General features: G+C 37.4%; 1 pseudogene; it reads right to left on the reverse strand.

The window, feature by feature from the left end:
- Positions 1 to 211: 211 nt before the first annotated feature.
- On the reverse strand, positions 212 to 1,675 carry LOC112013083 (protein NODULATION SIGNALING PATHWAY 2-like; annotated as a pseudogene).
- Between the last annotated feature and the right edge of the window lie 10,756 nt (positions 1,676 to 12,431).

Consider the following 12,431-nt stretch of genomic DNA (forward strand, 5'->3'; position numbering starts at 1 on the left):
ATGCGACGCTGAAAAGGATCATAAAAGTAAGAAATTTTGAAGTAAAAATCGATAGAAGCAATGAAACTATAAGTCTAAATTCACAACAACATAATGTATTATACATGGAATAGATAGTCGCCTCTGTAGATTCTGCATTAACATGTAGATCATCCATGCATACGATAATCCATCAAGAATCGATCATAAACTTGAAGGAAAACAATTGAAGTCAATTTGACCTTGCCACCTTTAATTTTCTTATTGGGACCCAAATGGAAGCTGTTGTCCAAGGCCTTGATTTCCAATACAAGGATAAACTGCACTTTTCATGTTGCACCCAATACCCGCCACTGAACAAGCTCACTAGGAACTTGGCCTGAGAAACATTATAAAAGCTCATAGAGATCGCCTTAAATCCTTTCAAGGAGGCAAAGACATTTTCCCATGACATTCTTTCCCCCTCACAAGGGAACTGGCTCAAACTATCTAAAATTCTGATTCCCAAAAACTCTTTTTCTATTAGTCCTAACCCCGATTTGTATTAACCACATAAACTACTTGCTAGTGATTCATAAAGTGAAGCATAATGAGGGAGGGCCTCACAGAAGAACTCTACAAAGGACATGGATGAGATTCTAGCCAAATTAAATAGTTCTTCTTCTACTAAGACAACAATCTTAGGTGATAATTTGCTGACTCCACCCAGGAAAGTGTTAACCAATGAAAAACTTCTGATTGAGGTTTGATGCATCATACAATTAGCTATTAGAGTAGGACCCACTTCAATTCTTTCAAAATCTTCTTCTTTCACCATTATCATCAGGTTGTACGTGAACGGAAAATTGATTGAGTCCGCAAACTTTTTAAGCCTTCTTCCCGTCTGGTAAACAATATCTGCATTTCGCTCGTCTGCTATGATGGCTGTTACTCTAAGGGAAGCATCCTTTCTCCTTGAAAGATCAACCATCAGAGGTGGCCATTGTATCCCCTCTATGATGTCAAAATCTATGACATGAACCTCTGAATCACCTTGTGTGACTTCAAGGATCGCTTGGTTGGCCGTGAAATGTGCAAATTTCAAATAAGGGGAAAGTTCTTGGAGCATTTGAATCGCAGAAATGGAGCTTGATTGTCTAGAAAGAGGTTCATGCTGCATTACAAGAGTGTCAATAGTCTTGTAATGCAGGCCTTGAGTGAAGAACCTAGCCAACCTGTCAAAAATGTTGTCGCCTCTCTTTTCTCGAAAGAAAAGGAGGTTGTTGAGCTTTGCGATTATGGTTGAAGGAAGAGGCCAGTTTTGTGCTTCTACAGATTCAGCTCCCATCAATAATAAGTCGGTTAAGCTGCTATCTTCCATCAACTCTTCTTGAACTACCTTCAAATTGGAATTCCCTTCTATCAACAGCCCCACAGTTTCTTGTGTTTCTCGAATATTTTCACTGCCCACTTCACTTTCTACAACAATTTCTTCCGTTGCAGCATCTTGACAAATGGAATCAACAATTTCAAGAACCACTTCACTCTCTATTTGGAGGAATCTTTCCATGCACTCATAGTCAAGAATTCCGTCTGGGATGGAGTTTGGGGAGAATGAATCTCTTGTCTCGAAGGAAAATGAGTTTTCCAAGCTACAAGCAAGGACTTCGTCATTGTAAATGGGGCTGAAGGTGTACCAAAATTGCTCATTTTCCATTGCATTCATGGGAGAGAATGGAAAAAGGTTTACTGGTACACTCAGTTCATTAAGTTGAGGATCCATATATATAGAAACAAAATTGAGGAGCAGGTGAGAAGGAACTGGACAAACCTATAGTAGATGAACACTCAAATGTGAAATTGTATAAATTAATATGAATTTACAGAATCTAGGACTCTCCCAATGGTAAGATTTGAAAGAAAAAATCCACTGGAGTTTGTAGCGATCATGTAACCAAAGTACCTAAGACTTCTTAACAACTTGCAATCTAAACTTTATTGTAAAAATGTTAATAGTACCAAGAAAAAAATGATGTTAATAATGGTCATAAACAGGAACAAGTAACAGTTTGCCACCTAAATGTAATTGTGAAAAATGTTGTGCCCTTAGTACCCATTAAGGGGCCAACCAAGGTTGACAGATGTGGCATGAAGCCAATGATTGATCCATGATACAAGGAGTTGATAGCCGACTAATGACTAATAAAGTTGTAGCAACTGCCCGCAATGTAACATTCAAACCTTGTTTGATTGTGTACTTAGATCATGATTCTTTTCTTCTTGGCGGCTTTGTTGATCGCAAAACTTTGTCTCTTATTCATTAAATACTAAAATAAGCATGTAAGTATGTGGCCTAAACTAAATAATCAATCAAAAATTTTCGAAGATGGTATTATGGTAAACAATGCAGAACATCCGATAAATTTACCATCCCATGCGTCAACATTCGGTGGATTGTTTTCGTGGCAGAAAGATAAATTCTAACCATGCTTTGGCTTATGGCCATTTTGGATGGAGGGGGAGGGAGGGGGGCCCTCCATCTAAACCGGCCATAAGAGTGAGATTCAAAGCAAATATATGATTAAGTTTACCAACCAGACTGCATCTGATATATTCCAGGTTTTTGTAATGGCTTTATTTGAAAGAGTAATATCTATTACACATACTTGCAGATATAGTACACTCAATCTCTAAAAATATGGCAAACTCTTACTTCAAGTTACAATTTTGAAATTCAAAATTGTGATTTGAAATCATGATTTCTCTTATTTTTGGAGAGTGTGTACTATATGTGCATTAAAAAAATGTGCACCAAACATTTTCCTTTTCATTGTCTATTTGAAATGACATATTTTATTTGTTTACTTTTGTTAAAAAGTAAAAATGAATTCCTTGATTTTCTTAGGATACCGAAAAAATCATTGCATAATTTATGTATCACATAATTCATCAAACAGCATTTCCATGATAGGTTATTTATTTATATTTTTAAGGTTGAATTTAAGTTTTGAACTCGTATCTCTTATTTGATGTTGACAACTAATTATATCGATTAAGTTAATTAGAATCTTTATAAAAAAAAAAAAAAAGGTTAATTAGAATCCATAATTTAATAAGATTGTTAGTAATAAAAGTTATACTATTTATTATGAATTTTTAAAGTTTTTTTTTTTTTGTTTCTTTACTTAGCCTTTTGTTTTGCCTTATAAATTATAATGTTTATTGTGATTTTAGTGATTTTTGTTTTTGTGTGTCCTACTATAGTTTTATTTATTTATTAAAGTTAAACATTTTATGTGTATTATTGTACTACTTTGGGTGTTTGTTTACTTATTTGTTGTTAGGACATATGTGGTTCACTTGCTAAGAACATATGTCATTCTTTTTATGTAATTAGCTAATCCTTTGACAAAATGCACTTTACTTATAATTGGGTAGTTCTAGGTGTTTTTAATACTTTAACAAACTGTGTTTCAAGATCAAGTGTTGAAGCCTTCAAGTCTGTTCAAAAAACACAAGCTGAAAGTGCAAAATTACTAAAGCTCGACAACTAGCATGTGTCGAGGTTCAGAAAGCTACTCAAGCCTGTGTGCTCGACACTTGCTCGACAGCTGCCCGACACCTCCTATCTGTCGAGGTCTACAAAATCAGAATTTCAGATCTGATTTCTTGGGATCCGTGTTTATGTGTTTGGGTCTTCTTTTCTCCTAAACCTAGACATGTAACCACCACTGTAACACCCCATAATTTTGATACTAATTTAATTATTATACGTAAATTAAAAAGGAGGCCTACAATAAAATGGATTTAATTGATTTGGGCCTAAGATATTAAAAATAAGATAAATTTTATGGAGTATGAAGCCTAAGTGAGATGGCATAAGTAAATATATGGGTCTTGATAAGCTTTTAAAAACCCTAACCTTTTACCTCTTAAGTTACACAGATATATATGAAAAAGGTTTTCTTTTGTTTTAGCCGCAACACACGGTTGAACAACTTTTTTTTTCTGCTTTGCGGCTGAACGTGAGATTGCAGCAGGTATGGTTTCCTTTAGCTCTAAATTTAGGGAGTTGAATATTCAATGGCTAGACTTGTCCCACATTTGCACGAAAGAACTGTGCTTGAAATTACTTTAGTAGCTAATGGGATAGTAGGCATCACTTTATAAAACCTAACCTATCAATATATTAAAAGAAAAAAGGACTTCTAGGCATATGTTTGACCTGTCAATCTCCACCTATCCTTATACAGGATTGCTGCAACCACTTCCATTCCTGAATGGAAGTGGGAGCATATATGTATGGATTCTGTGACTAGTTTGTCAAGATCTCCTAAGGGACATGAGGCCATTTGGGTAATTGTGGATAGGATGACAAAAACAACACATTTTATTCTAGTTAAGATGAATTACTCACTTGATCAGCTAGCACAGATATATATTGATCATATTGTGAGTCTTCATGGAGTTGCAGCATCAATTGTGTCTGATCGAGATCCAGGATTCACCACAAAGTTTTGGGAAAGCCTACATAAAGCTTTGGGTACTAATCTTAGCTTTAGTACAGCCTTCCACCCGTAAACAGATGGACTATCAGAAAGGACTATTCGGATTGTGGAGGGTATGTTAAGGGCTTGTGTATTAGATTTCAAAGGAAGTTGGGAAAAATAATTGTCCTTAGTGGAATTTTCCTATAATAATAGTTACCACTCTAACATTGATATGGCTCCCTATGAGGCTTTGTATGGTAGAAAATGCAGGTTCCCATTGTGTTGGGAAGAGGTTGGTGAGAGAAAATTGTTGGGACCAAAAACCATTCAGATGACATCTGAGAAGATTAATCTAATTCGTGAAAGATTGTAAACAGCACAAAGTCAACAAAAAAGTTATTATGACGACTCGAGAAGGGAAGTAGAATTTGAAGTTGGAGATAAGGTATTTTTGAAAGTTGTCCCAATGAAGGGTGTGATGAGATTTGGGCAGAAGGGGAACTTGAGTCCTAGATTTGTTGGTCCATTTGAGATCCTAAAACGCATTGGTAAAGTTGCCTACGAGTTGGCCTTACTGCCTACACTTTCAGGAGTGCATAATTTATTTCATGTTTCCATGTTGAGGAAGTACATCCCGGATCCTTCACATGTTTTGAACTATGAGCCACTCAAGATCAAAGACAACTTGACTTGTAAGGAAGTTCCAATCCAAATTCTTGACTGCAAAGACCAAGTGCTACGCACCAAGACCATATCATTGGTTAAGGTCCTTTGGAAGAATCACACAATGGAGGAGGCATCTTGGGAATGAGAAGATGAGATGAAATCAAATTATCCAGAGTTGTTCGTTAACAAAGGTATGTGCAATTTCGAGGACGAAATTTTTTTAAGGGGGAAGGATGTAATTTTGGTATTTAGGTTATGTTTGATGAGAAATTTTAAATAATTTTGGCGATGTTACTTCTTATGTTTAGTAGTAATAATTGTTACACCATCTATATTTCTTGATTTTCTTGTTAACTAGGTATCATACTACCCAAAAAGAAGAGAGTAGCTAATTCCAATAAGGAGTAACCTATTGTTAATTTGTGAAGGTCAACCAAAGCAAGGGTTGATACTGAGGCTGAAGTCACTCAAACGTAAGAGATAATGAACGTCCTAGGGTGACACGCTCTGATCCTTTGGATGAAGCTGCTACCCAACTGTTGGATAGGTTGACCCATACTACTAGTAGAGGTGTAGGTAGAGTAAAGGCAAGGGCTGGTTGTTTTTGTTTAAGACTTTGTTGTGTAATTCTGTGCTTAAGTCTTGTGTCATCCAAATTTAGGATAGGGAAATGTTAGCAGACTTAATTTTGACGGACATGTATGACTATGATATAATTTTGGGGATGGACTTGCTGGCGGCTTATCATGCTAGTGTAGATTGTTTTGGAAAGGTGTTGGTGTTTCGGCCTCCAGGAGAACCCAAATTTCGATTTAAGGGCTCTAGGATGCATGCTTTACCTAGGGTGATATCAGCCCTTCAAGCTAAGCGTTTATTACGGAAAGGATGCCAAGGGTACCTAGCTCATATGGTGGACACTAAGAAAGAGGTATTGAAGTTGGATGATATCCCTATTGTGAGAGAGTTTCCTGATGTCTTTCCTGAAGACCTACTAGGGATACCTATAAATAGGGAGATTGAATTCTCCATTGATGTGCTCCCCAAAATTTCTCCTATTTCGAAAGCACCATACCGGATGGCATCAACTGAACCTAAGGAACTCAAGGAATAGCTACAAGAGCTCCTTGATAAGGGGTTCATCAAATCAAGTGTATCTCCTTGGGCTGCACCAATTTTATTTATGAAAAAGAAGAATGAAACTATGAGGTTGTGTATTAACTATCGTGAGTTAAACCGAGTTATTGTGAGAAACAAATACCCTCTCCCTCATATTGATGACCTATTTCATCAATTGCAAGGGGCATGAGTCTTCTTTAAGATTTACCTTTGTTTTGGGTATCACTAGTTGAAAATCAAGAGTGAAGACATACCCAAGATAGCTTTCAGGACTAGGTATGGGCACTATGAATTCTTGGTAATGCCTTTTGGATTGACCAATGCTCCTACTGCATGCATGGACTTAATGAATAAGGTGTTTCATGAGTACCTAGATTGCTTTGTTATTGTTTTTATTGATGACATTCTAATCTTCTCCAAAAGCATGGAAGAACATGAAGAGCACTTGATAATTATTTTTCAAATTTTGAGGGAGAAGAAGCTTTATGCAAAGTTCAAGAAGTGTGAATTTTGGCTTGACCAAGTGGTATTCCTAGGGCATGTGATATCTGAGGCAGGGATTTCTGTAGACCCTAGTAAGGTTGAAGCTGTGGTTGATTGGGCAAGACCAATGAATGTGAGTGAGGTTAGAAGCTTGTTGGGCCCTGCTGGCTATTATAGGAGGTTTGTAGAGGGGTTTTCCGGTATTGCAGCCCCATTGACTCAACTAACTCCTAAGAATGCCAAGTTTGTATGGACAAAAGAATATGAAAAGAGTTTTCAAGAACTTAAGCGAAGGTTGGTCACTACACCAGTACTAACCATCCCTAGTAACTTGGGAGGCTTTATCATTTATAGCGATGCTTCAAGAAAAGGGCCTGGTTGTGTGTTGATGCAGCATGGTAAAGTCATAGCTTATGCTTCCCGCCAGTTAAAGAGTTATGAACAAAATTATCCCACTTATGACTTGGAATTAGCTGCAGTAGTGTTTGCATTGAAGATTTGGAGACATTACTTGTATGGTGAAAGGTGTGAGATTTATATAGATCATAAGACCTTGAAGTACTTCTTTAATCAGAAAGAATTGAATATGAGACAACAAAGGTGGCTTGCGCTGATTAAAGATTATGATTAGTCAATCAATTACCATCCGGGCAAGGCTAATATGGTGGCTGATGCACTTAGTTGGAAGTCCTTTGGTTTCTCAGCTACCTTGTTAACTACTCAAAATGAGATTATTAATGACTTGGAGAGGATGGGAATTTATGGGTGATTCCCAAGTCTTTATGGCCAATTTGACAATACAACCACTTTGATTGAGAAGATTAAGAGTTCACAGGTTGATGATGTACAAATTGTAAAGATCATAGGAGAAGTACAAGAAGGGAAGAGACCAAAATTTAATGTGTCTAATGATGGTGATTTGAGGTTTAGAAATAGACTTTATGTGCAAATGATTTTATATTAAAGAAGGAGATTATGGAAGAAGCCCATTGTACCCGTCAGTGCACCCTGGTAGCACTAAAATGTATTATGACATTTAAGAAACTTATTAGTGGAATAACATGAAGAAAGAGATAGCTCAGTTTGTGGAGCAATGCTTGACTTGTCAACAAATTAAGGCACTACACCAGAAACCTTAGGATTGTTGCAACCACTTCCCATTCTCGAATGGAAGTGGGAGCATATATGTATGGATTTTGTGACTAGTTTGCCAAGATCTCCTAAGGGACATGAGGCCATTTGGGTAATTGTAGATAGGATGACAAAAACAACACATTTTATTCCAGTTAAGATGAATTACTCACTTGATCAGCTAGCACAGATATATATTGATCATATTGTGAGTCTTCATGGAGTTCCAGCATCAATTGTGTCTGATCGAGATCCAGGATTCACCTCAAAGTTTTAGGAAAGCCTACATAAAGTTTTGGGTACTAATCTTAGCTTTAGTACAGCCTTCCACCTATAAACAGATGGACTATCAGAAAGGACTATTCGGGCTGTGAAGGATACGTTAAGGGCTTGTGTATTGGATTTCAAAGGGAGTTAGGAAAAATAATTGTCCTTAGTGGAATTTTCCTATAATAATAGTTACCACTCTAATATTGATATGGCTCTCTATGAGGCTTTGTATGGTAGAAAATGCAGGTTCCCATTGTGTTGGGAAGAGGTTGGTGAAAGAAAATTGTTGGGACTAGAAACCATTCAGATGACATCTGAGAAGATTAATCTAATTCGTGAAAGATTGCAAACAGCACAAAGTCAACAAAAAAGTTATTATGACGACTCGAGAAGGGAAGTAGAATTTGAAGTTGGAGATATGGTATTTTTGAAAGTTGCCCCAATAAAGAGTGTGATGAGATTTGGGTAGAAGGGGAAGTTGAGTCCTAGATTTGTTGGTCCATTTGAGATCCTTAAATGCATTGGTAAAGTTGCCTACGAGTTGGCCTTACTGCCTACACTTTCAAGAGTGCATAATTTGTTTCATGTTTCCATGTTGAGGAAGTACATCCCGGATCCTTCACATGTTTTGAACTATGAGCCACTCAAGATCAAAGACAACTTGACTTGTAAGGAAGTTCCAATCCAAATTCTTGACTGCAAAGACCAAGTGCTACGCACCAAGACCATATCATTGGTTAAGGTCCTTTGGAAGAATCACACAATGGAGGAGGCATCTTGGGAGTGAGAAGATGAGATGAAATCAAATTATCCAGAGTTGTTCGTTAACAAAGATATGTGCAATTTCGAGGACGAAATTTTTTTAAGGGGGGAAGGATGTAACACCCCATAATTTTGATACCAAATTAATTATTATATGTAAATTAAAAACTAAGCCTACAATTAAATGGTTTTAATTGATTTAGGCATAAGATATTAAAAATAAGATAAATACTATGGAATATAAAGCCCAAGTGAGGTAGCATAAGTAAATACATGGGCCTTGATAAGCTTTTAAAAACCCTAGCCTTTTACCTCTTAAGATACACGTGTATATATATATATATATATATAAGATTTTCTTTTGTTTTAGCTGCAACACACGGTTGAACAACTTTTTCTTTTTTCTGCTTTGCGGCTGAACGTGAGACTGCAGCAGTTATGGTTTCCTTTAGCTCTAAATTTAGGGAGTTGAATATTCAATGACTAGACTTGTCCCACGTTTGTAGGAAAGAGATGTGCTTGAAATTACTTTAGTAGCTAATAGTATAATAGGCATCACTTTATAAAACCTAACCTACCAATATATTAAAAGAAAAAGGACTTCTAGGCATATGTTTGACCTGTCAATCTCCACCTATCATTATACTAAGGCTATCCACGAGTTGGGCTAGGTTGGTTTTGGGCCCAATCCGAACTCGACCTGATTGGATCGGGTTACTGAATTTCAGAACCATATTCGACCAAATATTCGGGTCGGATCAGACATTCCAGGTAATCAGTTGTCCAGGTCGGAGTCATCGGTTTGACAAGTTTAGGCCTTAGATTGGGCCGGACTTTTTTCCATAGTTAAAATTTTGATATTTCATTTTTTGGGGCCTTTTTAGCCCAAATTACACGGTTTGGCAGTTTGCTAAACCCCCATTGATTTCAGATTTTTTGAATTCCCTATATATTTCAAATTGGGCCTCATTTTACTTAATTTATTGGGCCTTCAATCAAGACATATCAAAAAGGCCCAAAAAAGGCCTATTCCTTTTATCACCTGTGATTCAAACAACACACCAAAAAGCCTTTTTTTTTTTTTTTTAAATCAAGATGCACCTATCAATCCAAATACATAATCTTTCCCACATTAAACACAACAAATAATATGTAATCTGTTGCTCAAAAAATAATAATAATAATAATAATAATATGTAATCTGTTAAGCAGTATGCTGCTTAACAACTATAAAACTTGCCAACCATAACAAATAATATTTCCAACAACAAATAAATCACAACAGATAATATACTTAGTAACATAGAGACAGTTACAGCAAGTTTTTTAGGCAGTAACCCATAAGGCAAAAAGTTTGGTAGCAATGTTCCAAGCAATATAATTAGTTACAACAATCAAATACCATAGGTATTTCAAAAAAATAGTTTTTCCAAAGCATTGAATGACTACTGTATAGTTTATAAGTCTATAACTAATAGAAAAGAAAACCTATGAACTAAGATTTCTTTTCTATAAGCATTGACAGTTGAATATTGTTACAAGTTAGAAAAGCAATATGTCCAAAAAAGATTCCAAAATATTCCCAAAATGCTGCCTTCTTTACAAAATAAATTGCCATCCTCCTACAATAGACAAAAAAATATTCAACAAACAATACATTAGTACCAAATACAAGACCAACTAGTAAGGAAACCAAGTTTATAATAGTAGGGGGCTAAAGGCAGAATCATACCAAGTCAGTAATTAATCATCAATGCTGATTAAGGGTCGCTTGCCTGAAGTGGAGCCCTTGCTTGAGCTGGTATTTGCTATTGCACTTGCTATTGGTTGTTGATTTAAAACTAAAAAAGAATAGGAAATAAACACAACAGATTAAGTTTTGCTTAAATACATGAGACATTCAATAAAATTAATAGACTAAGTTTCAGAATTTAAACATATTACCTAAGTCAAGTAACTCATCCTCCAATGCCTCTACATCATCCCTTGACTGGCGATGAGAAATTGGAATTGTGGCTTGAAGCCAACTTTGTGAACATACAATGTTTTGAACCATTAGAGGAGACAGTGGATAAATAGTTTTCATTAATTTTGTATGTTGCACGTAGTTGTGCAAACAGCAGAAGCGTGGGTCCCTCCACTCTTTTTCTGTAGGTTCTCTAGCGACTTGACTAGGTTTGAAAATTCCATCTGCTATCCATTTGTCTAGCAGTATGTCTAGCTCCTTTGTGGTGCATGGTATTGGTGGGGGAGCATCATACTCTCTTCCGTCGGTCTTTCTCCTCCGCTCGTCGATGGACACCGCCATAGTTTGTGGGGCACTTCTTTTATCCGTGCTTGGCTTTACGAATTGGGCAGTTTTTCTCACCTTTTGCAATAACTACACGAACTGGGAGATTTCGAGGTTTTCTAGAACTGCCCTGTACTCCCTGATCATATTCGTCATACACATCTCTACCAGCGTCCTTTCTTTACAATGGTTATAACAGTCGAGTGCTATGTCCCTAAATCTCTTGATGTACTCCATCAAGTTTTCACCATTCCTTTGTTTGGCTGCTTACAAAGTTGCAAATGTCACTGTTTCCTCTCCGTGTAAGTATTTGGTGCAAAATACACCCACCATATCATCCCACGTTGGGATCGATCCTGGCTTTAAGCCGATGTACTAGGTGTAGGCCCGGTCACATAGTGATTTAGAAAATTCCCGAAGACATAAGTCTTCGTTTGCGGCACAAGGGCCGAGCGTATCAATGAACTTGCTTACGTGTTCAACAGCACTTCCCTTCCTGCCATCATTTTGTGCAAAAGCTTGCAGTTCATACCTCTCGAGGTATGGTTTACTAAGTACCTTTAGTGGGTATGGAGGTCTTCATGCGTAGAATCTCTCTTTGGGTGCTTTGGCTCTCTCTTGCTTTAGGAGAGCCGCTACTTCTGCCATAGTAATAAAACGTTGATTCGTATTCTATGGGACACCTCCTGCTGGTGTCTCTTCCTTGTTTGCCGCATGTTCTGGATCATGCTGGCTTCCCTTTTCCTTCGTTCTGTCTGTTTTTAACTGACGGATTTCTTTCATCATCTGTTGCTGTGAGTGCTGTAGAGCCTGCAACACTTCCACAAAGTTGTTGGCGTTGTCGGCGGGGATCCTTGGAGGAGGTTGGGGTCCAGCCCCCACCTTGTTAGCACCTTCTGCTTGATTAGGCTGCGGTTGGTGGGGCGTTATAGGCCTGGACTCTGCTTGTGAGGGTATAGCACACATATTCCGTGTTGTCCTGGATTTTGGAGGCATTTATTTGCGAGGGCTCTTGTCCTTGAACTATTTCTCAACTCCCCAGCAGAGTCACTAATTTAATGTTAGGGCCTTTTTTTTTTCTTTTTTTTTTTTTCTTTTTTTTACTGTGTTGGGCTGGGCTACCCCTTTGTGATTGTAGGCCCAAGTGTTCTAGGTTGCGGGAGTCGAGACTGGTCAAACTGGAACTCAACTTGGCCAACTTGTGCACAAACTATGCCTCGTCTGCCAGGAGAGTGCTTACGGTAGGTAGAGCTGTTTTAGAGAAG

The sequence above is a fragment of the Quercus suber genome, unplaced genomic scaffold (assembly GCF_002906115.3).
Source record: "Quercus suber isolate HL8 unplaced genomic scaffold, Cork oak 2.0 scaffold_13, whole genome shotgun sequence".
Lineage (NCBI taxonomy): Eukaryota > Viridiplantae > Streptophyta > Magnoliopsida > Fagales > Fagaceae > Quercus > Quercus suber.